A 26,561-nucleotide genomic window follows, 5' to 3' on the forward strand; every position below is an offset into this window, starting at 1 on the left:
CAGTCTGCTGCTGGACAGCCAGCAGCAGCAGCAGCAGCAGGAGAGGTAATTAATCAGCAACCCTCCTGCTAAGGGTAGACAGCTGCTCGTTCCACCCCCCCCCCCCCCCGCCTTAATTGGTTCTCCTCCCTTCCAACGGTGTTGAGGCGGGTGGGAACAGCCGGGGGTTGAGGGTACTGTGCTAAAAGAGGTGGAGTTATGCAGATCTAAAACGCGTGGATTGCAGCAGCAGCAAGCCGAAAAGTGCAGGCATGTGAGGGATCTAGAGGTTGACAGCATGTCTTCTTAACGGGAGTCCAGGTGGCCATCTCCACAAATGGACTTTTCAGAATCCTTGGGTGGCACCGTAGTCGGAAACCAATTCTGGTTATCGCTTCTCGGCCTTTTGGCTAAGATCAAGTGTAGTATCTTTCGAAAAGGCGGTTTTGGATGTTGGCCGCCCTAGTAGATTGATACATTATGCACACTGGGGTTTAGGCGCTTGTTAGTACGCCAGTTGGCTAATATAGTCATCTGGTGGAAAGCATGGCCCCCCAGGATCGACGCCATTGGGCCGGGGAAGATCGAAAGCCCGAAGTGTGAAGTGCCCCAGGAGTGGTGACCCTGGGGTGCCTTAACTCACTGGGATTGGGAACCCCACTTGAGTTTATGGCACATTTGCACTAGCACTTCAATATGTCTTTCTTCACACACACCCTTATTCCGGGCCTTCTGGCCTTAGGATGGGGAATTTTTCAATTCCCGGTCGAAGGTCCGGGCAGTATTATACTGTGAAACCTTCACTATTTATTTAATTTTTTTTGTCACTGTGTGTCCACTTTTTCACGTGTGTCCACGTCCTTACTAGGATTTTGTCGGGATGCGGTTCCCTTACGGGTTCCTCTCTTGGCAGGTCTAGGGGGGGAGTGTGTGGCCATCAGGTTCCGCTCCCCCCTGAACCCCCCTGGCTCTCCTCTTTCGGGAGGAGAGCGTTGTTGGCTCCCCTCTTCCGGGAGGGGAGCACAGTCTTTGGCTCCCAGTGCCTTGCTCGGGTGAGAACTCGGGCAGGTATTGGGGGTAAGATTGGGTCGCCTCTGGCTCCGGCTGGAGGTGGCTATTTGTCCCTGTTCCTCGCTGTGGCCTTCTGGCTCGGAGGGACGGGGAATGGTTTGGGGGACCCTTCTCCTTTTGGAGAGGGTTTCAAGAAGATCAGCATCCTAGTGCACTTTTTTTGTGGCACCTGTCACTTTTTTAAGCGCACTCGGGTTTTGTACACGAATTCGGGCTTTCGATAAAAAAAAAAAAAATCTGTTCTTATCAGTTTAATATCTGATACGTCCCCTATCTGGGGACCATATATTAAATGGATTTTTAGAACAGGGAGATGGAAAAAGAGCTTGCTCTGTCCACTCCACGCATTGACCTGGTATTGCAGTATCTCCAGGACCGGTGCACCCCTTCTTTAATGCAGTTTCTAAAATCAGAAAGAATTGAATTCAATGCTTTTTGTTCATTTGGCTTGTTTGTCGGATTTTGGGATGGACTCTTTGGCTTTGCTTTTCTTCTCCTCATTGGATTTTTCATGTTAAAAGTTGCAGAAGCCAGATGACAAGCTCATTTTGGTTCAACTTCAGCAACTGTGCATTGCATTGCCATGTAATGTAATGCAATGCTATCTATCTAGCTCTCCCTCTATACTTCCTTTTGGATAAACAGACATATTAGGCAAGCATTTTGGAGCTTTCACCTAAATAACTACAGGTGGTGAGATAAGCTGCACAATATAATTGACCTTTCAGTATATTGTTGCACACACACCATCTATTTAGCAAATGCCCTTGTTATCAACAGCAGCCTTTTAAACTCACCTGAGCTAACAGGTATGTGAGCTGGTTACTCTGCTGCGCTTAAAATTTCTTTTTTGGTTTGCTACAATGCCTTTTCTGAAACGTTGTCTCCCTCTGCTGGAACACTGACTTCTTTCATTTAATGCCTGCAGACTATAAAAGAGAAACCAACCCAAAAAGTTTGGTTGATTAGTCTGTGGCATTCTTTTAAACTGTTGCTTATGGCGGTCTCTGTGAGCTTCTCAGTGACATTCAGCCATCCAGGTATCCCGCCTGCAGTAGATGGAATGTGGCAATGGAACGCTGGCTGCGCGTGTCATAATAGGCTCTGAGCCTTTATATACCTGCGCACAGCAGCAGCCACCTTCAGTCTGCTGCTGGACAGCCAGCAGCAGCAGCAGCAGGAGAGGTAATTAATCAGCAACCCTCCTGCTAAGGGTAGACAGCTGCTCGTTCCACCCCCCCCCCCCCCCGCCTTAATTGGTTCTCCTCCCTTCCAACGGTGTTGAGGCGGGTGGGAACAGCCGGGGGTTGAGGGTACTGTGCTAAAAGAGGTGGAGTTATGCAGATCTAAAACGCGTGGATTGCAGCAGCAGCAAGCCGAAAAGTGCAGGCATGTGAGGGATCTAGAGGTTGACAGCATGTCTTCTTAACGGGAGTCCAGGTGGCCATCTCCACAAATGGACTTTTCAGAATCCTTGGGTGGCACCGTAGTCGGAAACCAATTCTGGTTATCGCTTCTCGGCCTTTTGGCTAAGATCAAGTGTAGTATCTGTTCTTATCAGTTTAATATCTGATACGTCCCCTATCTGGGGACCATATATTAAATGGATTTTTAGAACAGGGAGATGGAAAAAGAGCTTGCTCTGTCCACTCCACGCATTGACCTGGTATTGCAGTATCTCCAGGACCGGTGCACCCCTTCTTTAATGCAGTTTCTAAAATCAGAAAGAATTGAATTCAATGCTTTTTGTTCATTTGGCTTGTTTGTCGGATTTTGGGATGGACTCTTTGGCTTTGCTTTTCTTCTCCTCATTGGATTTTTCATGTTAAAAGTTGCAGAAGCCAGATGACAAGCTCATTTTGGTTCAACTTCAGCAACTGTGCATTGCATTGCCATGTAATGTAATGCAATGCTATCTATCTAGCTCTCCCTCTATACTTCCTTTTGGATAAACAGACATATTAGGCAAGCATTTTGGAGCTTTCACCTAAATAACTACAGGTGGTGAGATAAGCTGCACAATATAATTGACCTTTCAGTATATTGTTGCACACACACCATCTATTTAGCAAATGCCCTTGTTATCAACAGCAGCCTTTTAAACTCACCTGAGCTAACAGGTATGTGAGCTGGTTACTCTGCTGCGCTTAAAATTTCTTTTTTGGTTTGCTACAATGCCTTTTCTGAAACGTTGTCTCCCTCTGCTGGAACACTGACTTCTTTCATTTAATGCCTGCAGACTATAAAAGAGAAACCAACCCAAAAAGTTTGGTTGATTAGTCTGTGGCATTCTTTTAAACTGTTGCTTATGGCGGTCTCTGTGAGCTTCTCAGTGACATTCAGCCATCCAGGTATCCCGCCTGCAGTAGACGGAATGTGGCAATGGAACGCTGGCTGCGCGTGTCATAATAGGCTCTGAGCCTTTATATACCTGCGCACAGCAGCAGCCACCTTCAGTCTGCTGCTGGACAGCCAGCAGCAGCAGCAGCAGCAGGAGAGGTAATTAATCAGCAACCCTCCTGCTAAGGGTAGACAGCTGCTCGTTCCACCCCCCCCCCGCCTTAATTGGTTCTCCTCCCTTCCAACGGTGTTGAGGCGGGTGGGAACAGCCGGGGGTTGAGGGTACTGTGCTAAAAGAGGTGGAGTTATGCAGATCTAAAACGCGTGGATTGCAGCAGCAGCAAGCCGAAAAGTGCAGGCATGTGAGGGATCTAGAGGTTGACAGCATGTCTTCTTAACGGGAGTCCAGGTGGCCATCTCCACAAATGGACTTTTCAGAATCCTTGGGTGGCACCGTAGTCGGAAACCAATTCTGGTTATCGCTTCTCGGCCTTTTGGCTAAGATCAAGTGTAGTATCTGTTCTTATCAGTTTAATATCTGATACGTCCCCTATCTGGGGACCATATATTAAATGGATTTTTAGAACAGGGAGATGGAAAAAGAGCTTGCTCTGTCCACTCCACGCATTGACCTGGTATTGCAGTATCTCCAGGACCGGTGCACCCCTTCTTTAATGCAGTTTCTAAAATCAGAAAGAATTGAATTCAATGCTTTTTGTTCATTTGGCTTGTTTGTCGGATTTTGGGATGGACTCTTTGGCTTTGCTTTTCTTCTCCTCATTGGATTTTTCATGTTAAAAGTTGCAGAAGCCAGATGACAAGCTCATTTTGGTTCAACTTCAGCAACTGTGCATTGCATTGCCATGTAATGTAATGCAATGCTATCTATCTAGCTCTCCCTCTATACTTCCTTTTGGATAAACAGACATATTAGGCAAGCATTTTGGAGCTTTCACCTAAATAACTACAGGTGGTGAGATAAGCTGCACAATATAATTGACCTTTCAGTATATTGTTGCACACACACCATCTATTTAGCAAATGCCCTTGTTATCAACAGCAGCCTTTTAAACTCACCTGAGCTAACAGGTATGTGAGCTGGTTACTCTGCTGCGCTTAAAATTTCTTTTTTGGTTTGCTACAATGCCTTTTCTGAAACGTTGTCTCCCTCTGCTGGAACACTGACTTCTTTCATTTAATGCCTGCAGACTATAAAAGAGAAACCAACCCAAAAAGTTTGGTTGATTAGTCTGTGGCATTCTTTTAAACTGTTGCTTATGGCGGTCTCTGTGAGCTTCTCAGTGACATTCAGCCATCCAGGTATCCCGCCTGCAGTAGACGGAATGTGGCAATGGAACGCTGGCTGCGCGTGTCATAATAGGCTCTGAGCCTTTATATACCTGCGCACAGCAGCAGCCACCTTCAGTCTGCTGCTGGACAGCCAGCAGCAGCAGCAGCAGGAGAGGTAATTAATCAGCAACCCTCCTGCTAAGGGTAGACAGCTGCTCGTTCCACCCCCCCCCGCCTTAATTGGTTCTCCTCCCTTCCAACGGTGTTGAGGCGGGTGGGAACAGCCGGGGGTTGAGGGTACTGTGCTAAAAGAGGTGGAGTTATGCAGATCTAAAACGCGTGGATTGCAGCAGCAGCAAGCCGAAAAGTGCAGGCATGTGAGGGATCTAGAGGTTGACAGCATGTCTTCTTAACGGGAGTCCAGGTGGCCATCTCCACAAATGGACTTTTCAGAATCCTTGGGTGGCACCGTAGTCGGAAACCAATTCTGGTTATCGCTTCTCGGCCTTTTGGCTAAGATCAAGTGTAGTATCTGTTCTTATCAGTTTAATATCTGATACGTCCCCTATCTGGGGACCATATATTAAATGGATTTTTAGAACAGGGAGATGGAAAAAGAGCTTGCTCTGTCCACTCCACGCATTGACCTGGTATTGCAGTATCTCCAGGACCGGTGCACCCCTTCTTTAATGCAGTTTCTAAAATCAGAAAGAATTGAATTCAATGCTTTTTGTTCATTTGGCTTGTTTGTCGGATTTTGGGATGGACTCTTTGGCTTTGCTTTTCTTCTCCTCATTGGATTTTTCATGTTAAAAGTTGCAGAAGCCAGATGACAAGCTCATTTTGGTTCAACTTCAGCAACTGTGCATTGCATTGCCATGTAATGTAATGCAATGCTATCTATCTAGCTCTCCCTCTATACTTCCTTTTGGATAAACAGACATATTAGGCAAGCATTTTGGAGCTTTCACCTAAATAACTACAGGTGGTGAGATAAGCTGCACAATATAATTGACCTTTCAGTATATTGTTGCACACACACCATCTATTTAGCAAATGCCCTTGTTATCAACAGCAGCCTTTTAAACTCACCTGAGCTAACAGGTATGTGAGCTGGTTACTCTGCTGCGCTTAAAATTTCTTTTTTGGTTTGCTACAATGCCTTTTCTGAAACGTTGTCTCCCTCTGCTGGAACACTGACTTCTTTCATTTAATGCCTGCAGACTATAAAAGAGAAACCAACCCAAAAAGTTTGGTTGATTAGTCTGTGGCATTCTTTTAAACTGTTGCTTATGGCGGTCTCTGTGAGCTTCTCAGTGACATTCAGCCATCCAGGTATCCCGCCTGCAGTAGACGGAATGTGGCAATGGAACGCTGGCTGCGCGTGTCATAATAGGCTCTGAGCCTTTATATACCTGCGCACAGCAGCAGCCACCTTCAGTCTGCTGCTGGACAGCCAGCAGCAGCAGCAGCAGCAGGAGAGGTAATTAATCAGCAACCCTCCTGCTAAGGGTAGACAGCTGCTCGTTCCACCCCCCCCCCCGCCTTAATTGGTTCTCCTCCCTTCCAACGGTGTTGAGGCGGGTGGGAACAGCCGGGGGTTGAGGGTACTGTGCTAAAAGAGGTGGAGTTATGCAGATCTAAAACGCGTGGATTGCAGCAGCAGCAAGCCGAAAAGTGCAGGCATGTGAGGGATCTAGAGGTTGACAGCATGTCTTCTTAACGGGAGTCCAGGTGGCCATCTCCACAAATGGACTTTTCAGAATCCTTGGGTGGCACCGTAGTCGGAAACCAATTCTGGTTATCGCTTCTCGGCCTTTTGGCTAAGATCAAGTGTAGTATCTGTTCTTATCAGTTTAATATCTGATACGTCCCCTATCTGGGGACCATATATTAAATGGATTTTTAGAACAGGGAGATGGAAAAAGAGCTTGCTCTGTCCACTCCACGCATTGACCTGGTATTGCAGTATCTCCAGGACCGGTGCACCCCTTCTTTAATGCAGTTTCTAAAATCAGAAAGAATTGAATTCAATGCTTTTTGTTCATTTGGCTTGTTTGTCGGATTTTGGGATGGACTCTTTGGCTTTGCTTTTCTTCTCCTCATTGGATTTTTCATGTTAAAAGTTGCAGAAGCCAGATGACAAGCTCATTTTGGTTCAACTTCAGCAACTGTGCATTGCATTGCCATGTAATGTAATGCAATGCTATCTATCTAGCTCTCCCTCTATACTTCCTTTTGGATAAACAGACATATTAGGCAAGCATTTTGGAGCTTTCACCTAAATAACTACAGGTGGTGAGATAAGCTGCACAATATAATTGACCTTTCAGTATATTGTTGCACACACACCATCTATTTAGCAAATGCCCTTGTTATCAACAGCAGCCTTTTAAACTCACCTGAGCTAACAGGTATGTGAGCTGGTTACTCTGCTGCGCTTAAAATTTCTTTTTTGGTTTGCTACAATGCCTTTTCTGAAACGTTGTCTCCCTCTGCTGGAACACTGACTTCTTTCGTTTAATGCCTGCAGACTATAAAAGAGAAACCAACCCAAAAAGTTTGGTTGATTAGTCTGTGGCATTCTTTTAAACTGTTGCTTATGGCGGTCTCTGTGAGCTTCTCAGTGACATTCAGCCATCCAGGTATCCCGCCTGCAGTAGACGGAATGTGGCAATGGAACGCTGGCTGCGCGTGTCATAATAGGCTCTGAGCCTTTATATACCTGCGCACAGCAGCAGCCACCTTCAGTCTGCTGCTGGACAGCCAGCAGCAGCAGCAGCAGCAGGAGAGGTAATTAATCAGCAACCCTCCTGCTAAGGGTAGACAGCTGCTCGTTCCACCCCCCCCCCCGCCTTAATTGGTTCTCCTCCCTTCCAACGGTGTTGAGGCGGGTGGGAACAGCCGGGGGTTGAGGGTACTGTGCTAAAAGAGGTGGAGTTATGCAGATCTAAAACGCGTGGATTGCAGCAGCAGCAAGCCGAAAAGTGCAGGCATGTGAGGGATCTAGAGGTTGACAGCATGTCTTCTTAACGGGAGTCCAAGTGGCCATCTCCACAAATGGACTTTTCAGAATCCTTGGGTGGCACCGTAGTCGGAAACCAATTCTGGTTATCGCTTCTCGGCCTTTTGGCTAAGATCAAGTGTAGTATCTGTTCTTATCAGTTTAATATCTGATACGTCCCCTATCTGGGGACCATATATTAAATGGATTTTTAGAACAGGGAGATGGAAAAAGAGCTTGCTCTGTCCACTCCACGCATTGACCTGGTATTGCAGTATCTCCAGGACCGGTGCACCCCTTCTTTAATGCAGTTTCTAAAATCAGAAAGAATTGAATTCAATGCTTTTTGTTCATTTGGCTTGTTTGTCGGATTTTGGGATGGACTCTTTGGCTTTGCTTTTCTTCTCCTCATTGGATTTTTCATGTTAAAAGTTGCAGAAGCCAGATGACAAGCTCATTTTGGTTCAACTTCAGCAACTGTGCATTGCATTGCCATGTAATGTAATGCAATGCTATCTATCTAGCTCTCCCTCTATACTTCCTTTTGGATAAACAGACATATTAAGCAAGCATTTTGGAGCTTTCACCTAAATAACTACAGGTGGTGAGATAAGCTGCACAATATAATTGACCTTTCAGTATATTGTTGCACACACACCATCTATTTAGCAAATGCCCTTGTTATCAACAGCAGCCTTTTAAACTCACCTGAGCTAACAGGTATGTGAGCTGGTTACTCTGCTGCGCTTAAAATTTCTTTTTTGGTTTGCTACAATGCCTTGTCTGAAACGTTGTCTCCCTCTGCTGGAACACTGACTTCTTTCATTTAATGCCTGCAGACTATAAAAGAGAAACCAACCCAAAAAGTTTGGTTGATTAGTCTGTGGCATTCTTTTAAACTGTTGCTTATGGCGGTCTCTGTGAGCTTCTCAGTGACATTCAGCCATCCAGGTATCCCGCCTGCAGTAGACGGAATGTGGCAATGGAACGCTGGCTGCGCGTGTCATAATAGGCTCTGAGCCTTTATATACCTGCGCACAGCAGCAGCCACCTTCAGTCTGCTGCTGGACAGCCAGCAGCAGCAGCAGCAGCAGGAGAGGTAATTAATCAGCAACCCTCCTGCTAAGGGTAGACAGCTGCTCGTTCCACCCCCCCCCGCCTTAATTGGTTCTCCTCCCTTCCAACGGTGTTGAGGCGGGTGGGAACAGCCGGGGGTTGAGGGTACTGTGCTAAAAGAGGTGGAGTTATGCAGATCTAAAACGCGTGGATTGCAGCAGCAGCAAGCCGAAAAGTGCAGGCATGTGAGGGATCTAGAGGTTGACAGCATGTCTTCTTAACGGGAGTCCAGGTGGCCATCTCCACAAATGGACTTTTCAGAATCCTTGGGTGGCACCGTAGTCGGAAACCAATTCTGGTTATCGCTTCTCGGCCTTTTGGCTAAGATCAAGTGTAGTATCTGTTCTTATCAGTTTAATATCTGATACGTCCCCTATCTGGGGACCATATATTAAATGGATTTTTAGAACAGGGAGATGGAAAAAGAGCTTGCTCTGTCCACTCCACGCATTGACCTGGTATTGCAGTATCTCCAGGACCGGTGCACCCCTTCTTTAATGCAGTTTCTAAAATCAGAAAGAATTGAATTCAATGCTTTTTGTTCATTTGGCTTGTTTGTCGGATTTTGGGATGGACTCTTTGGCTTTGCTTTTCTTCTCCTCATTGGATTTTTCATGTTAAAAGTTGCAGAAGCCAGATGACAAGCTCATTTTGGTTCAACTTCAGCAACTGTGCATTGCATTGCCATGTAATGTAATGCAATGCTATCTATCTAGCTCTCCCTCTATACTTCCTTTTGGATAAACAGACATATTAGGCAAGCATTTTGGAGCTTTCACCTAAATAACTACAGGTGGTGAGATAAGCTGCACAATATAATTGACCTTTCAGTATATTGTTGCACACACACCATCTATTTAGCAAATGCCCTTGTTATCAACAGCAGCCTTTTAAACTCACCTGAGCTAACAGGTATGTGAGCTGGTTACTCTGCTGCGCTTAAAATTTCTTTTTTGGTTTGCTATAATGCCTTTTCTGAAACGTTGTCTCCCTCTGCTGGAACACTGACTTCTTTCATTTAATGCCTGCAGACTATAAAAGAGAAACCAACCCAAAAAGTTTGGTTGATTAGTCTGTGACATTCTTTTAAACTGTTGCTTATGGCGGTCTCTGTGAGCTTCTCAGTGACATTCAGCCATCCAGGTATCCCGCCTGCAGTAGACGGAATGTGGCAATGGAACGCTGGCTGCGCGTGTCATAATAGGCTCTGAGCCTTTATATACCTGCGCACAGCAGCAGCCACCTTCAGTCTGCTGCTGGACAGCCAGCAGCAGCAGCAGCAGCAGGAGAGGTAATTAATCAGCAACCCTCCTGCTAAGGGTAGACAGCTGCTCGTTCCACCCCCCCCCCCGCCTTAATTGGTTCTCCTCCCTTCCAACGGTGTTGAGGCGGGTGGGAACAGCCGGGGGTTGAGGGTACTGTGCTAAAAGAGGTGGAGTTATGCAGATCTAAAACGCGTGGATTGCAGCAGCAGCAAGCCGAAAAGTGCAGGCATGTGAGGGATCTAGAGGTTGACAGCATGTCTTCTTAACGGGAGTCCAGGTGGCCATCTCCACAAATGGACTTTTCAGAATCCTTGGGTGGCACCGTAGTCGGAAAACAATTCTGGTTATCGCTTCTCGGCCTTTTGGCTAAGATCAAGTGTAGTATCTGTTCTTATCAGTTTAATATCTGATACGTCCCCTATCTGGGGACCATATATTAAATGGATTTTTAGAACAGGGAGATGGAAAAAGAGCTTGCTCAGTCCACTCCACGCATTGACCTGGTATTGCAGTATCTCCAGGACCAGTGCACCCCTTCTTTAATGCAGTTTCTAAAATCAGAAAGAATTGAATTCAATGCTTTTTGTTCATTTGGCTTGTTTGTCGGATTTTGGGATGGACTCTTTGGCTTTGCTTTCCTTCTCCTCATTGGATTTTTCATGTTAAAAGTTGCAGAAGCCAGATGACAAGCTCATTTTGGTTCAACTTCAGCAACTGTGCATTGCATTGCCATGTAATGTAATGCAATGCTATCTATCTAGCTCTCCCTCTATACTTCCTTTTGGATAAACAGACATATTAGGCAAGCATTTTGGAGCTTTCACCTAAATAACTACAGGTGGTGAGATAAGCTGCACAATATAATTGACCTTTCAGTATATTGTTGCACACACACCATCTATTTAGCAAATGCCCTTGTTATCAACAGCAGCCTTTTAAACTCACCTGAGCTAACAGGTATGTGAGCTGGTTACTCTGCTGCGCTTAAAATTTCTTTTTTGGTTTGCTACAATGCCTTTTCTGAAACGTTGTCTCCCTCTGCTGGAACACTGACTTCTTTCGTTTAATGCCTGCAGACTATAAAAGAGAAACCAACCCAAAAAGTTTGGTTGATTAGTCTGTGGCATTCTTTTAAACTGTTGCTTATGGCGGTCTCTGTGAGCTTCTCAGTGACATTCAGCCATCCAGGTATCCCGCCTGCAGTAGACGGAATGTGGCAATGGAACGCTGGCTGCGCGTGTCATAATAGGCTCTGAGCCTTTATATACCTGCGCACAGCAGCAGCCACCTTCAGTCTGCTGCTGGACAGCCAGCAGCAGCAGCAGCAGCAGGAGAGGTAATTAATCAGCAACCCTCCTGCTAAGGGTAGACAGCTGCTCGTTCCACCCCCCCCCCCCGCCTTAATTGGTTCTCCTCCCTTCCAACGGTGTTGAGGCGGGTGGGAACAGCCGGGGGTTGAGGGTACTGTGCTAAAAGAGGTGGAGTTATGCAGATCTAAAACGCGTGGATTGCAGCAGCAGCAAGCCGAAAAGTGCAGGCATGTGAGGGATCTAGAGGTTGACAGCATGTCTTCTTAACGGGAGTCCAAGTGGCCATCTCCACAAATGGACTTTTCAGAATCCTTGGGTGGCACCGTAGTCGGAAACCAATTCTGGTTATCGCTTCTCAGCCTTTTGGCTAAGATCAAGTGTAGTATCTGTTCTTATCAGTTTAATATCTGATACGTCCCCTATCTGGGGACCATATATTAAATGGATTTTTGGAACAGGGAGATGGAAAAAGAGCTTGCTCTGTCCACTCCACGCATTGACCTGGTATTGCAGTATCTCCAGGACCGGTGCACCCCTTCTTTAATGCAGTTTCTAAAATCAGAAAGAATTGAATTCAATGCTTTTTGTTCATTTGGCTTGTTTGTCGGATTTTGGGATGGACTCTTTGGCTTTGCTTTTCTTCTCCTCATTGGATTTTTCATGTTAAAAGTTGCAGAAGCCAGATGACAAGCTCATTTTGGTTCAACTTCAGCAACTGTGCATTGCATTGCCATGTAATGTAATGCAATGCTATCTATCTAGCTCTCCCTCTATACTTCCTTTTGGATAAACAGACATATTAAGCAAGCATTTTGGAGCTTTCACCTAAATAACTACAGGTGGTGAGATAAGCTGCACAATATAATTGACCTTTCAGTATATTGTTGCACACACACCATCTATTTAGCAAATGCCCTTGTTATCAACAGCAGCCTTTTAAACTCACCTGAGCTAACAGGTATGTGAGCTGGTTACTCTGCTGCGCTTAAAATTTCTTTTTTGGTTTGCTACAATGCCTTGTCTGAAACGTTGTCTCCCTCTGCTGGAACACTGACTTCTTTCATTTAATGCCTGCAGACTATAAAAGAGAAACCAACCCAAAAAGTTTGGTTGATTAGTCTGTGGCATTATTTAAACTGTTGCTTATGGCGGTCTCTGTGAGCTTCTCAGTGACATTCAGCCATCCAGGTATCCCGCCTGCAGTAGACGGAATGTGGCAATGGAACGCTGGCTGCGCGTGTCATAATAGGCTCTGAGCCTTTATATACCTGCGCACAGCAGCAGCCACCTTCAGTCTGCTGCTGGACAGCCAGCAGCAGCAGCAGCAGCAGCAGGAGAGGTAATTAATCAGCAACCCTCCTGCTAAGGGTAGACAGCTGCTCGTTCCACCCCCCCCCCGCCTTAATTGGTTCTCCTCCCTTCCAACGGTGTTGAGGCGGGTGGGAACAGCCGGGGGTTGAGGGTACTGTGCTAAAAGAGGTGGAGTTATGCAGATCTAAAACGCGTGGATTGCAGCAGCAGCAAGCCGAAAAGTGCAGGCATGTGAGGGATCTAGAGGTTGACAGCATGTCTTCTTAACGGGAGTCCAGGTGGCCATCTCCACAAATGGACTTTTCAGAATCCTTGGGTGGCACCGTAGTCGGAAACCAATTCTGGTTATCGCTTCTCGGCCTTTTGGCTAAGATCAAGTGTAGTATCTGTTCTTATCAGTTTAATATCTGATACGTCCCCTATCTGGGGACCATATATTAAATGGATTTTTAGAACAGGGAGATGGAAAAAGAGCTTGCTCTGTCCACTCCACGCATTGACCTGGTATTGCAGTATCTCCAGGACCGGTGCACCCCTTCTTTAATGCAGTTTCTAAAATCAGAAAGAATTGAATTCAATGCTTTTTGTTCATTTGGCTTGTTTGTCGGATTTTGGGATGGACTCTTTGGCTTTGCTTTTCTTCTCCTCATTGGATTTTTCATGTTAAAAGTTGCAGAAGCCAGATGACAAGCTCATTTTGGTTCAACTTCAGCAACTGTGCATTGCATTGCCATGTAATGTAATGCAATGCTATCTATCTAGCTCTCCCTCTATACTTCCTTTTGGATAAACAGACATATTAGGCAAGCATTTTGGAGCTTTCACCTAAATAACTACAGGTGGTGAGATAAGCTGCACAATATAATTGACCTTTCAGTATATTGTTGCACACACACCATCTATTTAGCAAATGCCCTTGTTATCAACAGCAGCCTTTTAAACTCACCTGAGCTAACAGGTATGTGAGCTGGTTACTCTGCTGCGCTTAAAATTTCTTTTTTGGTTTGCTACAATGCCTTTTCTGAAACGTTGTCTCCCTCTGCTGGAACACTGACTTCTTTCATTTAATGCCTGCAGACTATAAAAGAGAAACCAACCCAAAAAGTTTGGTTGATTAGTCTGTGGCATTCTTTTAAACTGTTGCTTATGGCGGTCTCTGTGAGCTTCTCAGTGACATTCAGCCATCCAGGTATCCCGCCTGCAGTAGACGGAATGTGGCAATAGAACGCTGGCTGCGCGTGTCATAATAGGCTCTGAGCCTTTATATACCTGCGCACAGCAGCAGCCACCTTCAGTCTGCTGCTGGACAGCCAGCAGCAGCAGCAGCAGGAGAGGTAATTAATCAGCAACCCTCCTGCTAAGGGTAGACAGCTGCTCGTTCCACCCCCCCCCCCGCCTTAATTGGTTCTCCTCCCTTCAAACGGTGTTGAGGCGGGTGGGAACAACCGGGGGTTGAGGGTACTGTGCTAAAAGAGGTGGAGTTATGCAGATCTAAAACGCGTGGATTGCAGCAGCAGCAAGCCGAAAAGTGCAGGCATGTGAGGGATCTAGAGGTTGACAGCATGTCTTCTTAACGGGAGTCCAGGTGGCCATCTCCACAAATGGACTTTTCAGAATCCTTGGGTGGCACCGTAGTCGGAAACCAATTCTGGTTATCGCTTCTCGGCCTTTTGGCTAAGATCAAGTGTAGTATCTGTTCTTATCAGTTTAATATCTGATACGTCCCCTATCTGGGGACCATATATTAAATGGATTTTTAGAACAGGGAGATGGAAAAAGAGCTTGCTCTGTCCACTCCACGCATTGACCTGGTATTGCAGTATCTCCAGGACCGGTGCACCCCTTCTTTAATGCAGTTTCTAAAATCAGAAAGAATTGAATTCAATGCTTTTTGTTCATTTGGCTTGTTTGTCGGATTTTGGGATGGACTCTTTGGCTTTGCTTTTCTTCTCCTCATTGGATTTTTCATGTTAAAAGTTGCAGAAGCCAGATGACAAGCTCATTTTGGTTCAACTTCAGCAACTGTGCATTGCATTGCCATGTAATGTAATGCAATGCTATCTATCTAGCTCTCCCTCTATACTTCCTTTTGGATAAACAGACATATTAGGCAAGCATTTTGGAGCTTTCACCTAAATAACTACAGGTGGTGAGATAAGCTGCACAATATAAATTGACCTTTCAGTATATTGTTGCACACACACCATCTATTTAGCAAATGCCCTTGTTATCAACAGCAGCCTTTTAAACTCACCTGAGCTAACAGGTATGTGAGCTGGTTACTCTGCTGCGCTTAAAATTTCTTTTTTGGTTTGCTACAATGCCTTTTCTGAAACGTTGTCTCCCTCTGCTGGAACACTGACTTCTTTCATTTAATGCCTGCAGACTATAAAAGAGAAACCAACCCAAAAAGTTTGGTTGATTAGTCTGTGGCATTCTTTTAAACTGTTGCTTATGGCGGTCTCTGTGAGCTTCTCAGTGACATTCAGCCATCCAGGTATCCCGCCTGCAGTAGACGGAATGTGGCAATGGAACGCTGGCTGCGCGTGTCATAATAGGCTCTGAGCCTTTATATACCTGCGCACAGCAGCAGCCACCTTCAGTCTGCTGCTGGACAGCCAGCAGCAGCAGCAGCAGCAGGAGAGGTAATTAATCAGCAACCCTCCTGCTAAGGGTAGACAGCTGCTCGTTCCACCCCCCCCCGCCTTAATTGGTTCTCCTCCCTTCCAACGGTGTTGAGGCGGGTGGGAACAGCCGGGGGTTGAGGGTACTGTGCTAAAAGAGGTGGAGTTATGCAGATCTAAAACGCGTGGATTGCAGCAGCAGCAAGCCGAAAAGTGCAGGCATGTGAGGGATCTAGAGGTTGACAGCATGTCTTCTTAACGGGAGTCCAGGTGGCCATCTCCACAAATGGACTTTTCAGAATCCTTGGGTGGCACCGTAGTCGGAAACCAATTCTGGTTATCGCTTCTCGGCCTTTTGGCTAAGATCAAGTGTAGTATCTGTTCTTATCAGTTTAATATCTGATACGTCCCCTATCTGGGGACCATATATTAAATGGATTTTTAGAACAGGGAGATGGAAAAAGAGCTTGCTCTGTCCACTCCACGCATTGACCTGGTATTGCAGTATCTCCAGGACCGGTGCACCCCTTCTTTAATGCAGTTTCTAAAATCAGAAAGAATTGAATTCAATGCTTTTTGTTCATTTGGCTTGTTTGTCGGATTTTGGGATGGACTCTTTGGCTTTGCTTTTCTTCTCCTCATTGGATTTTTCATGTTAAAAGTTGCAGAAGCCAGATGACAAGCTCATTTTGGTTCAACTTCAGCAACTGTGCATTGCATTGCCATGTAATGTAATGCAATGCTATCTATCTAGCTCTCCCTCTATACTTCCTTTTGGATAAACAGACATATTAGGCAAGCATTTTGGAGCTTTCACCTAAATAACTACAGGTGGTGAGATAAGCTGCACAATATAATTGACCTTTCAGTATATTGTTGCACACACACCATCTATTTAGCAAATGCCCTTGTTATCAACAGCAGCCTTTTAAACTCACCTGAGCTAACAGGTATGTGAGCTGGTTACTCTGCTGCGCTTAAAATTTCTTTTTTGGTTTGCTACAATGCCTTTTCTGAAACGTTGTCTCCCTCTGCTGGAACACTGACATCTTTCATTTAATGCCTGCAGACTATAAAAGAGAAACCAACCCAAAAAGTTTGGTTGATTAGTCTGTGGCATTCTTTTAAACTGTTGCTTATGGCGGTCTCTGTGAGCTTCTCAGTGACATTCAGCCATCCAGGTATCCCGCCTGCAGTAGACGGAATGTGGCAATGGAACGCTGGCTGCGCGTGTCATAATAGGCTCTGAGCCTTTATATACCTGCGCACAGCAGCAGCCACCTTCAGTCTGCTGCTGGACAGCCAGCAGCAGCAGCAGCAGCAGGAGAGGTAATTAATCAGCAACCCTCCTGCTAAGGGTAGACAGCTGCTCGTTCCACCCCCCCCCCACCTTAATTGGTTCTCCTCCCTTCCAACGGTGTTGAGGCGGGTGGGAACAGCCGGGGGTTGAGGGTACTGTGCTAAAAGAGGTGGAGTTATGCAGATCTAAAACGCGTGGATTGCAGCACCAGCAAGCCGAAAAGTGCAGGCATGTGAGGGATCTAGAGGTTGACAGCATGTCTTCTTAACGGGAGTCCAGGTGGCCATCTCCACAAATGGACTTTTCAGAATCCTTGGGTGGCACCGTAGTCGGAAACCAATTCTGGTTATCGCTTCTCGGCCTTTTGGCTAAGATCAAGTGTAGTATCTGTTCTTATCAGTTTAATATCTGATACGTCCCCTATCTGGGGACCATATATTAAATGGATTTTTAGAACAGGGAGATGGAAAAAGAGCTTGCTCTGTCCACTCCACGCATTGACCTGGTATTGCAGTATCTCCAGGACCGGTGCACCCCTTCTTTAATGCAGTTTCTAAAATCAGAAAGAATTGAATTCAATGCTTTTTGTTCATTTGGCTTGTTTGTCGGATTTTGGGATGGACTCTTTGGCTTTGCTTTTCTTCTCCTCATTGGATTTTTCATGTTAAAAATTGCAGAAGCCAGATGACAAGCTCATTTTGGTTCAACTTCAGCAACTGTGCATTGCATTGCCATGTAATGTAATGCAATGCTATCTATCTAGCTCTCCCTCTATACTTCCTTTTGGATAAACAGACATATTAGGCAAGCATTTTGGAGCTTTCACCTAAATAACTACAGGTGGTGAGATAAGCTGCACAATATAATTGACCTTTCAGTATATTGTTGCACACACACCATCTATTTAGCAAATGCCCTTGTTATCAACAGCAGCCTTTTAAACTCACCTGAGCTAACAGGTATGTGAGCTGGTTACTCTGCTGCGCTTAAAATTTCTTTTTTGGTTTGCTACAATGCCTTTTCTGAAACGTTGTCTCCCTCTGCTGGAACACTGACTTCTTTCATTTAATGCCTGCAGACTATAAAAGAGAAACCAACCCAAAAAGTTTGGTTGATTAGTCTGTGGCATTCTTTTAAACTGTTGCTTATGGCGGTCTCTGTGAGCTTCTCAGTGACATTCAGCCATCCAGCTATCCCGCCTGCAGTAGACGGAATGTGGCAATGGAACGCTGGCTGCGCGTGTCATAATAGGCTCTGAGCCTTTATATACCTGCGCACAGCAGCAGCCACCTTCAGTCTGCTGCTGGACAGCCAGCAGCAGCAGCAGCAGGAGAGGTAATTAATCAGCAACCCTCCTGCTAAGGGTAGACAGCTGCTCGTTCCACCCCCCCCCCCCGCTTTAATTGGTTCTCCTCCCTTCCAACGGTGTTGAGGCGGGTGGGAACAGCCGGGGGTTGAGGGTACTGTGCTAAAAGAGGTGGAGTTATGCAGATCTAAAACGCGTGGATTGCAGCAGCAGCAAGCCGAAAAGTGCAGGCATGTGAGGGATCTAGAGGTTGACAGCATGTCTTCTTAACGGGAGTCCAGGTGGCCATCTCCACAAATGGACTTTTCAGAATCCTTGGGTGGCACCGTAGTCGGAAACCAATTCTGGTTATCGCTTCTCGGCCTTTTGGCTAAGATCAAGTGTAGTATCTGTTCTTATCAGTTTAATATCTGATACGTCCCCTATCTGGGGACCATATATTAAATGGATTTTTAGAACAGGGAGATGGAAAAAGAGCTTGCTCTGTCCACTCCACGCATTGACCTGGTATTGCAGTATCTCCAGGACCGGTGCACCCCTTCTTTAATGCAGTTTCTAAAATCAGAAAGAATTGAATTCAATGCTTTTTGTTCATTTGGCTTGTTTGTCGGATTTTGGGATGGACTCTTTGGCTTTGCTTTTCTTCTCCTCATTGGATTTTTCATGTTAAAAGTTGCAGAAGCCAGATGACAAGCTCATTTTGGTTCAACTTCAGCAACTGTGCATTGCATTGCCATGTAATGTAATGCAATGCTATCTATCTAGCTCTCCCTCTATACTTCCTTTTGGATAAACAGACATATTAGGCAAGCATTTTGGAGCTTTCACCTAAATAACTACAGGTGGTGAGATAAGCTGCACAATATAATTGACCTTTCAGTATATTGTTGCACACACACCATCTATTTAGCAAATGCCCTTGTTATCAACAGCAGCCTTTTAAACTCACCTGAGCTAACAGGTATGTGAGCTGGTTACTCTGCTGCGCTTAAAATTTCTTTTTTGGTTTGCTACAATGCCTTTTCTGAAACGTTGTCTCCCTCTGCTGGAACACTGACTTCTTTCATTTAATGCCTGCAGACTATAAAAGAGAAACCAACCCAAAAAGTTTGGTTGATTAGTCTGTGGCATTCTGTTAAACTGTTGCTTATGGCAGTCTCTGTGAGCTTCTCAGTGACATTCAGCCATCCAGGTATCCCGCCTGCAGTAGACGGAATGTGGCAATGGAACGCTGGCTGCGCGTGTCATAATAGGCTCTGAGCCTTTATATACCTGCGCACAGCAGCAGCCACCTTCAGTCTGCTGCTGGACAGCCAGCAGCAGCAGCAGCAGCAGGAGAGGTAATTAATCAGCAACCCTCCTGCTAAGGGTAGACAGCTGCTCGTTCCACCCCCCCCCCCCACCTTAATTGGTTCTCCTCCCTTCCAACGGTGTTGAGGCGGGTGGGAACAGCCGGGGGTTGAGGGTACTGTGCTAAAAGAGGTGGAGTTATGCAGATCTAAAACGCGTGGATTGCAGCAGCAGCAAGCCGAAAAGTGCAGGCATGTGAGGGATCTAGAGGTTGACAGCATGTCTTCTTAACGGGAGTCCAGGTGGCCATCTCCACAAATGGACTTTTCAGAATCCTTGGGTGGCACCGTAGTCGGAAACCAATTCTGGTTATCGCTTCTCGGCCTTTTGGCTAAGATCAAGTGTAGTATCTGTTCTTATCAGTTTAATATCTGATACGTCCCCTATCTGGGGACCATATATTAAATGGATTTTTAGAACAGGGAGATGGAAAAAGAGCTTGCTCTGTCCACTCCACGCATTGACCTGGTATTGCAGTATCTCCAGGACCGGTGCACCCCTTCTTTAATGCAGTTTCTAAAATCAGAAAGAATTGAATTCAATGCTTTTTGTCCATTTGGCTTGTTTGTCGGATTTTGGGATGGACTCTTTGGCTTTGCTTTTCTTCTCCTCATTGGATTTTTCATGTTAAAAGTTGCAGAAGCCAGATGACAAGCTTATTTTGGTTCAACTTCAGCAACTGTGCATTGCATTGCCATGTAATGTAATGCAATGCTATCTATCTAGCTCTCCCTCTATACTTCCTTTTGGATAAACAGACATATTAGGCAAGCATTTTGGAGCTTTCACCTAAATAACTACAGGTGGTGAGATAAGCTGCACAATATAATTGACCTTTCAGTATATTGTTGCACACACACCATCTATTTAGCAAATGCCCTTGTTATCAACAGCAGCCTTTTAAACTCACCTGAGCTAACAGGTATGTGAGCTGGTTACTCTGCTGCGCTTAAAATTTCTTTTTTGGTTTGCTACAATGCCTTTTCTGAAACGTTGTCTCCCTCTGCTGGAACACTGACTTCTTTCATTTAATGCCTGCAGACTATAAAAGAGAAACCAACCCAAAAAGTTTGGTTGATTAGTCTGTGGCATTCTGTTAAACTGTTGCTTATGGCAGTCTCTGTGAGCTTCTCAGTGACATTCAGCCATCCAGGTATCCCGCCTGCAGTAGACGGAATGTGGCAATGGAACGCTGGCTGCGCGTGTCATAATAGGCTCTGAGCCTTTATATACCTGCGCACAGCAGCAGCCACCTTCAGTCTGCTGCTGGACAGCCAGCAGCAGCAGCAGCAGCAGGAGAGGTAATTAATCAGCAACCCTCCTGCTAAGGGTAGACAGCTGCTCGTTCCACCCCCCCCCCCGCCTTAATTGGTTCTCCTCCCTTCCAACGGTGTTGAGGCGGGTGGGAACAGCCGGGGGTTGAGGGTACTGTGCTAAAAGAGGTGGAGTTATGCAGATCTAAAACGCGTGGATTGCAGCAGCAGCAAGCCGAAAAGTGCAGGCATGTGAGGGATCTAGAGGTTGACAGCATGTCTTCTTAACGGGAGTCCAGGTGGCCATCTCCACAAATGGACTTTTCAGAATCCTTGGGTGGCACCGTAGTCGGAAACCAATTCTGGTTATCGCTTCTCGGCCTTTTGGCTAAGATCAAGTGTAGTATCTGTTCTTATCAGTTTAATATCTGATACGTCCCCTATCTGGGGACCATATATTAAATGGATTTTTAGAACAGGGAGATGGAAAAAGAGCTTGCTCTGTCCACTCCACGCATTGACCTGGTATTGCAGTATCTCCAGGACCGGTGCACCCCTTCTTTAATGCAGTTTCTAAAATCAGAAAGAATTGAATTCAATGCTTTTTGTTCATTTGGCTTGTTTGTCGGATTTTGGGATGGACTCTTTGGCTTTGCTTTTCTTCTCCTCATTGGATTTTTCATGTTAAAAGTTGCAGAAGCCAGATGACAAGCTCATTTTGGTTCAACTTCAGCAACTGCGCATTGCATTGCCATGTAATGTAATGCAATGCTATCTATCTAGCTCTCCCTCTATACTTCCTTTTGGATAAACAGACATATTAGGCAAGCATTTTGGAGCTTTCACCTAAATAACTACAGGTGGTGAGATAAGCTGCACAATATAATTGACCTTTCAGTATATTGTTGCACACACACCATCTATTTAGCAAATGCCCTTGTTATCAACAGCAGCCTTTTAAACTCACCTGAGCTAACAGGTATGTGAGCTGGTTACTCTGCTGCGCTTAAAATTTCTTTTTTGGTTTGCTACAATGCCTTTTCTGAAACGTTGTCTCCCTCTGCTGGAACACTGACTTCTTTCATTTAATGCCTGCAGACTATAAAAGAGAAACCAACCCAAAAAGTTTGGTTGATTAGTCTGTGGCATTCTTTTAAACTGTTGCTTATGGCGGTCTCTGTGAGCTTCTCAGTGACATTCAGCCATCCAGGTATCCCGCCTGCAGTAGACGGAATGTGGCAATGGAACGCTGGCTGCGCGTGTCATAATAGGCTCTGAGCCTTTATATACCTGCGCACAGCAGCAGCCACCTTCAGTCTGCTGCTGGACAGCCAGCAGCAGCAGCAGCAGCAGGAGAGGTAATTAATCAGCAACCCTCCTGCTAAGGGTAGACAGCTGCTCGTTCCACCCCCCCCCCCCCCGCCTTAATTGGTTCTCCTCCCTTTCAACGGTGTTGAGGCGGGTGGGAACAGCCGGGGGTTGAGGGTACTGTGCTAAAAGAGGTGGAGTTATGCAGATCTAAAACGCGTGGATTGCAGCAGCAGCAAGCCGAAAAGTGCAGGCATGTGAGGGATCTAGAGGTTGACAGCATGTCTTCTTAACGGGAGTCCAGGTGGCCATCTCCACAAATGGACTTTTCAGAATCCTTGGGTGGCACCGTAGTCGGAAACCAATTCTGGTTATCGCTTCTCGGCCTTTTGGCTAAGATCAAGTGTAGTATCTGTTCTTATCAGTTTAATATCTGATACGTCCCCTATCTGGGGACCATATATTAAATGGATTTTTAGAACAGGGAGATGGAAAAAGAGCTTGCTCTGTCCACTCCACGCATTGACCTGGTATTGCAGTATCTCCAGGACCGGTGCACCCCTTCTTTAATGCAGTTTCTAAAATCAGAAAGAATTGAATTCAATGCTTTTTGTTCATTTGGCTTGTTTGTCGGATTTTGGGATGGACTCTTTGGCTTTGCTTTTCTTCTCCTCATTGGATTTTTCATGTTAAAAGTTGCAGAAGCCAGATGACAAGCTCATTTTGGTTCAACTTCAGCAACTGTGCATTGCATTGCCATGTAATGTAATGCAATGCTATCTATCTAGCTCTCCCTCTATACTTCCTTTTGGATAAACAGACATATTAGGCAAGCATTTTGGAGCTTTCACCTAAATAACTACAGGTGGTGAGATAAGCTGCACAATATAATTGACCTTTCAGTATATTGTTGCACACACACCATCTATTTAGCAAATGCCCTTGTTATCAACAGCAGCCTTTTAAACTCACCTGAGCTAACAGGTATGTGAGCTGGTTACTCTGCTGTGCTTAAAATTTCTTTTTTGGTTTGCTACAATGCCTTTTCTGAAACGTTGTCTCCCTCTGCTGGAACACTGACTTCTTTCATTTAATGCCTGCAGACTATAAAAGAGAAACCAACCCAAAAAGTTTGGTTGATTAGTCTGTGGCATTCTTTTAAACTGTTGCTTATGGCGGTCTCTGTGAGCTTCTCAGTGACATTCAGCCATCCAGGTATCCCGCCTGCAGTAGACGGAATGTGGCAATGGAACGCTGGCTGCGCGTGTCATAATAGGCTCTGAGCCTTTATATACCTGCGCACAGCAGCAGCCACCTTCAGTCTGCTGCTGGACAGCCAGCAGCAGCAGCAGCAGCAGGAGAGGTAATTAATCAGCAACCCTCCTGCTAAGGGTAGACAGCTGCTCGTTCCACCCCCCCCCCCCCGCCTTAATTGGTTCTCCTCCCTTTCAACGGTGTTGAGGCGGGTGGGAACAGCCGGGGGTTGAGGGTACTGTGCTAAAAGAGGTGGAGTTATGCAGATCTAAAACGCGTGGATTGCAGCAGCAGCAAGCCGAAAAGTGCAGGCATGTGAGGGATCTAGAGGTTGACAGCATGTCTTCTTAACGGGAGTCCAGGTGGCCATCTCCACAAATGGACTTTTCAGAATCCTTGGGTGGCACCGTAGTCGGAAACCAATTCTGGTTATCGCTTCTCGGCCTTTTGGCTAAGATCAAGTGTAGTATCTGTTCTTATCAGTTTAATATCTGATACGTCCCCTATCTGGGGACCATATATTAAATGGATTTTTAGAACAGGGAGATGGAAAAAGAGCCTTCTCTGTCCACTCCACGCATTGACCTGGTATTGCAGTATCTCCAGGACCGGTGCACCCCTTCTTTAATGCAGTTTCTAAAATCAGAAAGAATTGAATTCAATGCTTTTTGTTCATTTGGCTTGTTTGTCGGATTTTGGGATGGACTCTTTGGCTTTGCTTTTCTTCTCCTCATTGGATTTTTCATGTTAAAAGTTGCAGAAGCCAGATGACAAGCTCATTTTTGTTCAACTTCAGCAACTGTGCATTGCATTGCCATGTAATGTAATGCAATGCTATCTATCTAGCTCTCCCTCTATACTTCCTTTTGGATAAACAGACATATTAGGCAAGCATTTTGGAGCTTTCACCTAAATAACTACAGGTGGTGAGATAAGCTGCACAATATAATTGACCTTTCAGTATATTGTTGCACACACACCATCTATTTAGCAAATGCCCTTGTTATCAACAGCAACCTTTTAAACTCACCTGAGCTAACAGGTATGTGAGCTGGTTACTCTGCTGCGCTTAAAATTTCTTTTTTGGTTTGCTACAATGCCTTTTCTGAAACGTTGTCTCCCTCTGCTGGAACACTGACTTCTTTCATTTAATGCCTGCAGACTATAAAAGAGAAACCAACCCAAAAAGTTTGGTTGATTAGTCTGTGGCATTCTTTTAAACTGTTGCTTATGGCGGTCTCTGTGAGCTTCTCAGTGACATTCAGCCATCCAGGTATCCCGCCTGCAGTAGACGGAATGTGGCAATGGAACGCTGGCTGCGCGTGTCATAATAGGCTCTGAGCCTTTATATACCTGCGCACAGCAGCAGCCACCTTCAGTCTGCTGCTGGACAGCCAGCAGCAGCAGCAGCAGCAGGAGAGGTAATTAATCAGCAACCCTCCTGCTAAGGGTAGACAGCTGCTCGTTCCACCCCCCCCCCCGCCTTAATTGGTTCTCCTCCCTTCCAACGGTGTTGAGGCGGGTGGGAACAGCCGGGGGTTGAGGGTACTGTGCTAAAAGAGGTGGAGTTATGCAGATCTAAAACGCGTGGATTGCAGCAGCAGCAAGCCGAAAAGTGCAGGCATGTGAGGGATCTAGAGGTTGACAGCATGTCTTCTTAACGGGAGTCCAGGTGGCCATCTCCACAAATGGACTTTTCAGAATCCTTGGGTGGCACCGTAGTCGGAAACCAATTCTGGTTATCGCTTCTCGGCCTTTTGGCTAAGATCAAGTGTAGTATCTGTTCTTATCAGTTTAATATCTGATACGTCCCCTATCTGGGGACCATATATTAAATGGATTTTTAGAACAGGGAGATGGAAAAAGAGCTTGCTCTGTCCACTCCACGCATTGACCTGGTATTGCAGTATCTCCAGGACCGGTGCACCCCTTCTTTAATGCAGTTTCTAAAATCAGAAAGAATTGAATTCAATGCTTTTTGTTCATTTGGCTTGTTTGTCGGATTTTGGGATGGACTCTTTGGCTTTGCTTTTCTTCTCCTCATTGGATTTTTCATGTTAAAAGTTGCAGAAGCCAGATGACAAGCTCATTTTGGTTCAACTTCAGCAACTGTGCATTGCATTGCCATGTAATGTAATGCAATGCTATCTATCTAGCTCTCCCTCTATACTTCCTTTTGGATAAACAGACATATTAGGCAAGCATTTTGGAGCTTTCACCTAAATAACTACAGGTGGTGAGATAAGCTGCACAATATAATTGACCTTTCAGTATATTGTTGCACACACACCATCTATTTAGCAAATGCCCTTGTTATCAACAGCAGCCTTTTAAACTCACCTGAGCTAACAGGTATGTGAGCTGGTTACTCTGCTGCGCTTAAAATTTCTTTTTTGGTTTGCTACAATGCCTTTTCTGAAACGTTGTCTCCCTCTGCTGGAACACTGACTTCTTTCATTTAATGCCTGCAGACTATAAAAGAGAAACCAACCCAAAAAGTTTGGTTGATTAGTCTGTGGCATTCTTTTAAACTGTTGCTTATGGCGGTCTCTGTGAGCTTCTCAGTGACATTCAGCCATCCAGGTATCCCGCCTGCAGTAGACGGAATGTGGCAATGGAACGCTGGCTGCGCGTGTCATAATAGGCTCTGAGCCTTTATATACCTGCGCACAGCAGCAGCCACCTTCAGTCTGCTGCTGGACAGCCAGCAGCAGCAGCAGCAGGAGAGGTAATTAATCAGCAACCCTCCTGCTAAGGGTAGACAGCTGCTCGTTCCACCCCCCCCCCGCCTTAATTGGTTCTCCTCCCTTCCAACGGTGTTGAGGCGGGTGGGAACAGCCGGGGGTTGAGGGTACTGTGCTAAAAGAGGTGGAGTTATGCAGATCTAAAACGCGTGGATTGCAGCAGCAGTAAGCCGAAAAGTGCAGGCATGTGAGGGATCTAGAGGTTGACAGCATGTCTTCTTAACGGGAGTCCAGGTGGCCATCTCCACAAATGGACTTTTCAGAATCCTTGGGTGGCACCGTAGTCGGAAACCAATTCTGGTTATCGCTTCTCGGCCTTTTGGCTAAGATCAAGTGTAGTATCTGTTCTTATCAGTTTAATATCTGATACGTCCCCTATCTGGGGACCATATATTAAATGGATTTTTAGAACAGGGAGATGGAAAAAGAGCTTGCTCTGTCCACTCCACGCATTGACCTGGTATTGCAGTATCTCCAGGACCGGTGCACCCCTTCTTTAATGCAGTTTCTAAAATCAGAAAGAATTGAATTCAATGCTTTTTGTTCATTTGGCTTGTTTGTCGGATTTTGGGATGGACTCCTTGGCTTTGCTTTTCTTCTCCTCATTGGATTTTTCATGTTAAAAGTTGCAGAAGCCAGATGACAAGCTCATTTTGGTTCAACTTCAGCAACTGTGCATTGCTTTGCCATGTAATGTAATGCAATGCTATCTATCTAGCTCTCCCTCTATACTTCC

The 26,561-nt window shown here is 45.6% G+C and overlaps 20 non-coding genes and 1 pseudogene across 20 annotated transcripts; all 21 read left to right on the plus strand.

Annotated features, from left to right (window-relative positions):
• The first annotated feature begins 369 nt into the window (after nt 1-369).
• LOC141182131 (U2 spliceosomal RNA) lies at nt 370-461 on the plus strand (annotated as a pseudogene).
• Nucleotides 462-1,253: 792 nt separating this feature from the next.
• On the plus strand, nt 1,254-1,439 carry LOC141182010 (U2 spliceosomal RNA). The gene has a single exon (XR_012257508.1). It is a non-coding gene; the product is annotated as a U2 spliceosomal RNA (small nuclear RNA).
• A 1,120-nt stretch (nt 1,440-2,559) lies between these two features.
• LOC141180917 (U2 spliceosomal RNA) lies at nt 2,560-2,750 on the plus strand. The gene has a single exon (XR_012256543.1). It is a non-coding gene; the product is annotated as a U2 spliceosomal RNA (small nuclear RNA).
• Nucleotides 2,751-3,868: 1,118 nt separating this feature from the next.
• LOC141180918 (U2 spliceosomal RNA) lies at nt 3,869-4,059 on the plus strand. Its single transcript, XR_012256544.1, has one exon. It is a non-coding gene; the product is annotated as a U2 spliceosomal RNA (small nuclear RNA).
• Nucleotides 4,060-5,173: 1,114 nt separating this feature from the next.
• On the plus strand, nt 5,174-5,364 carry LOC141180919 (U2 spliceosomal RNA). Its single transcript, XR_012256545.1, has one exon. It is a non-coding gene; the product is annotated as a U2 spliceosomal RNA (small nuclear RNA).
• A 1,119-nt stretch (nt 5,365-6,483) lies between these two features.
• On the plus strand, nt 6,484-6,674 carry LOC141180921 (U2 spliceosomal RNA). The gene has a single exon (XR_012256547.1). It is a non-coding gene; the product is annotated as a U2 spliceosomal RNA (small nuclear RNA).
• A 1,119-nt stretch (nt 6,675-7,793) lies between these two features.
• LOC141180922 (U2 spliceosomal RNA) lies at nt 7,794-7,984 on the plus strand. Its single transcript, XR_012256548.1, has one exon. It is a non-coding gene; the product is annotated as a U2 spliceosomal RNA (small nuclear RNA).
• Nucleotides 7,985-9,101: 1,117 nt separating this feature from the next.
• Nucleotides 9,102-9,292, plus strand: LOC141180924 (U2 spliceosomal RNA). Its single transcript, XR_012256549.1, has one exon. It is a non-coding gene; the product is annotated as a U2 spliceosomal RNA (small nuclear RNA).
• A 1,119-nt stretch (nt 9,293-10,411) lies between these two features.
• LOC141181549 (U2 spliceosomal RNA) lies at nt 10,412-10,602 on the plus strand. The gene has a single exon (XR_012257115.1). It is a non-coding gene; the product is annotated as a U2 spliceosomal RNA (small nuclear RNA).
• Nucleotides 10,603-11,722: 1,120 nt separating this feature from the next.
• LOC141181430 (U2 spliceosomal RNA) lies at nt 11,723-11,913 on the plus strand. Its single transcript, XR_012257008.1, has one exon. It is a non-coding gene; the product is annotated as a U2 spliceosomal RNA (small nuclear RNA).
• A 1,120-nt stretch (nt 11,914-13,033) lies between these two features.
• Nucleotides 13,034-13,224, plus strand: LOC141180925 (U2 spliceosomal RNA). The gene has a single exon (XR_012256550.1). It is a non-coding gene; the product is annotated as a U2 spliceosomal RNA (small nuclear RNA).
• Nucleotides 13,225-14,340: 1,116 nt separating this feature from the next.
• On the plus strand, nt 14,341-14,531 carry LOC141180926 (U2 spliceosomal RNA). Its single transcript, XR_012256551.1, has one exon. It is a non-coding gene; the product is annotated as a U2 spliceosomal RNA (small nuclear RNA).
• A 1,118-nt stretch (nt 14,532-15,649) lies between these two features.
• LOC141180927 (U2 spliceosomal RNA) lies at nt 15,650-15,840 on the plus strand. The gene has a single exon (XR_012256552.1). It is a non-coding gene; the product is annotated as a U2 spliceosomal RNA (small nuclear RNA).
• A 1,118-nt stretch (nt 15,841-16,958) lies between these two features.
• On the plus strand, nt 16,959-17,149 carry LOC141180928 (U2 spliceosomal RNA). The gene has a single exon (XR_012256553.1). It is a non-coding gene; the product is annotated as a U2 spliceosomal RNA (small nuclear RNA).
• A 1,117-nt stretch (nt 17,150-18,266) lies between these two features.
• LOC141180929 (U2 spliceosomal RNA) lies at nt 18,267-18,457 on the plus strand. The gene has a single exon (XR_012256554.1). It is a non-coding gene; the product is annotated as a U2 spliceosomal RNA (small nuclear RNA).
• A 1,120-nt stretch (nt 18,458-19,577) lies between these two features.
• LOC141180930 (U2 spliceosomal RNA) lies at nt 19,578-19,768 on the plus strand. The gene has a single exon (XR_012256555.1). It is a non-coding gene; the product is annotated as a U2 spliceosomal RNA (small nuclear RNA).
• Nucleotides 19,769-20,887: 1,119 nt separating this feature from the next.
• Nucleotides 20,888-21,078, plus strand: LOC141180931 (U2 spliceosomal RNA). The gene has a single exon (XR_012256556.1). It is a non-coding gene; the product is annotated as a U2 spliceosomal RNA (small nuclear RNA).
• Nucleotides 21,079-22,200: 1,122 nt separating this feature from the next.
• On the plus strand, nt 22,201-22,391 carry LOC141180933 (U2 spliceosomal RNA). The gene has a single exon (XR_012256558.1). It is a non-coding gene; the product is annotated as a U2 spliceosomal RNA (small nuclear RNA).
• A 1,121-nt stretch (nt 22,392-23,512) lies between these two features.
• LOC141181857 (U2 spliceosomal RNA) lies at nt 23,513-23,703 on the plus strand. Its single transcript, XR_012257395.1, has one exon. It is a non-coding gene; the product is annotated as a U2 spliceosomal RNA (small nuclear RNA).
• Nucleotides 23,704-24,822: 1,119 nt separating this feature from the next.
• LOC141180935 (U2 spliceosomal RNA) lies at nt 24,823-25,013 on the plus strand. The gene has a single exon (XR_012256559.1). It is a non-coding gene; the product is annotated as a U2 spliceosomal RNA (small nuclear RNA).
• Nucleotides 25,014-26,128: 1,115 nt separating this feature from the next.
• Nucleotides 26,129-26,319, plus strand: LOC141180936 (U2 spliceosomal RNA). Its single transcript, XR_012256560.1, has one exon. It is a non-coding gene; the product is annotated as a U2 spliceosomal RNA (small nuclear RNA).
• The last annotated feature ends 242 nt before the right edge of the window (nt 26,320-26,561 follow it).

Source organism: Phyllobates terribilis, unplaced genomic scaffold (assembly GCF_046119375.1).
Source record: "Phyllobates terribilis strain yellow unplaced genomic scaffold, ASM4611937v1 Scaffold_34__1_contigs__length_13252353, whole genome shotgun sequence".
Taxonomy (NCBI): domain Eukaryota; kingdom Metazoa; phylum Chordata; class Amphibia; order Anura; family Dendrobatidae; genus Phyllobates; species Phyllobates terribilis.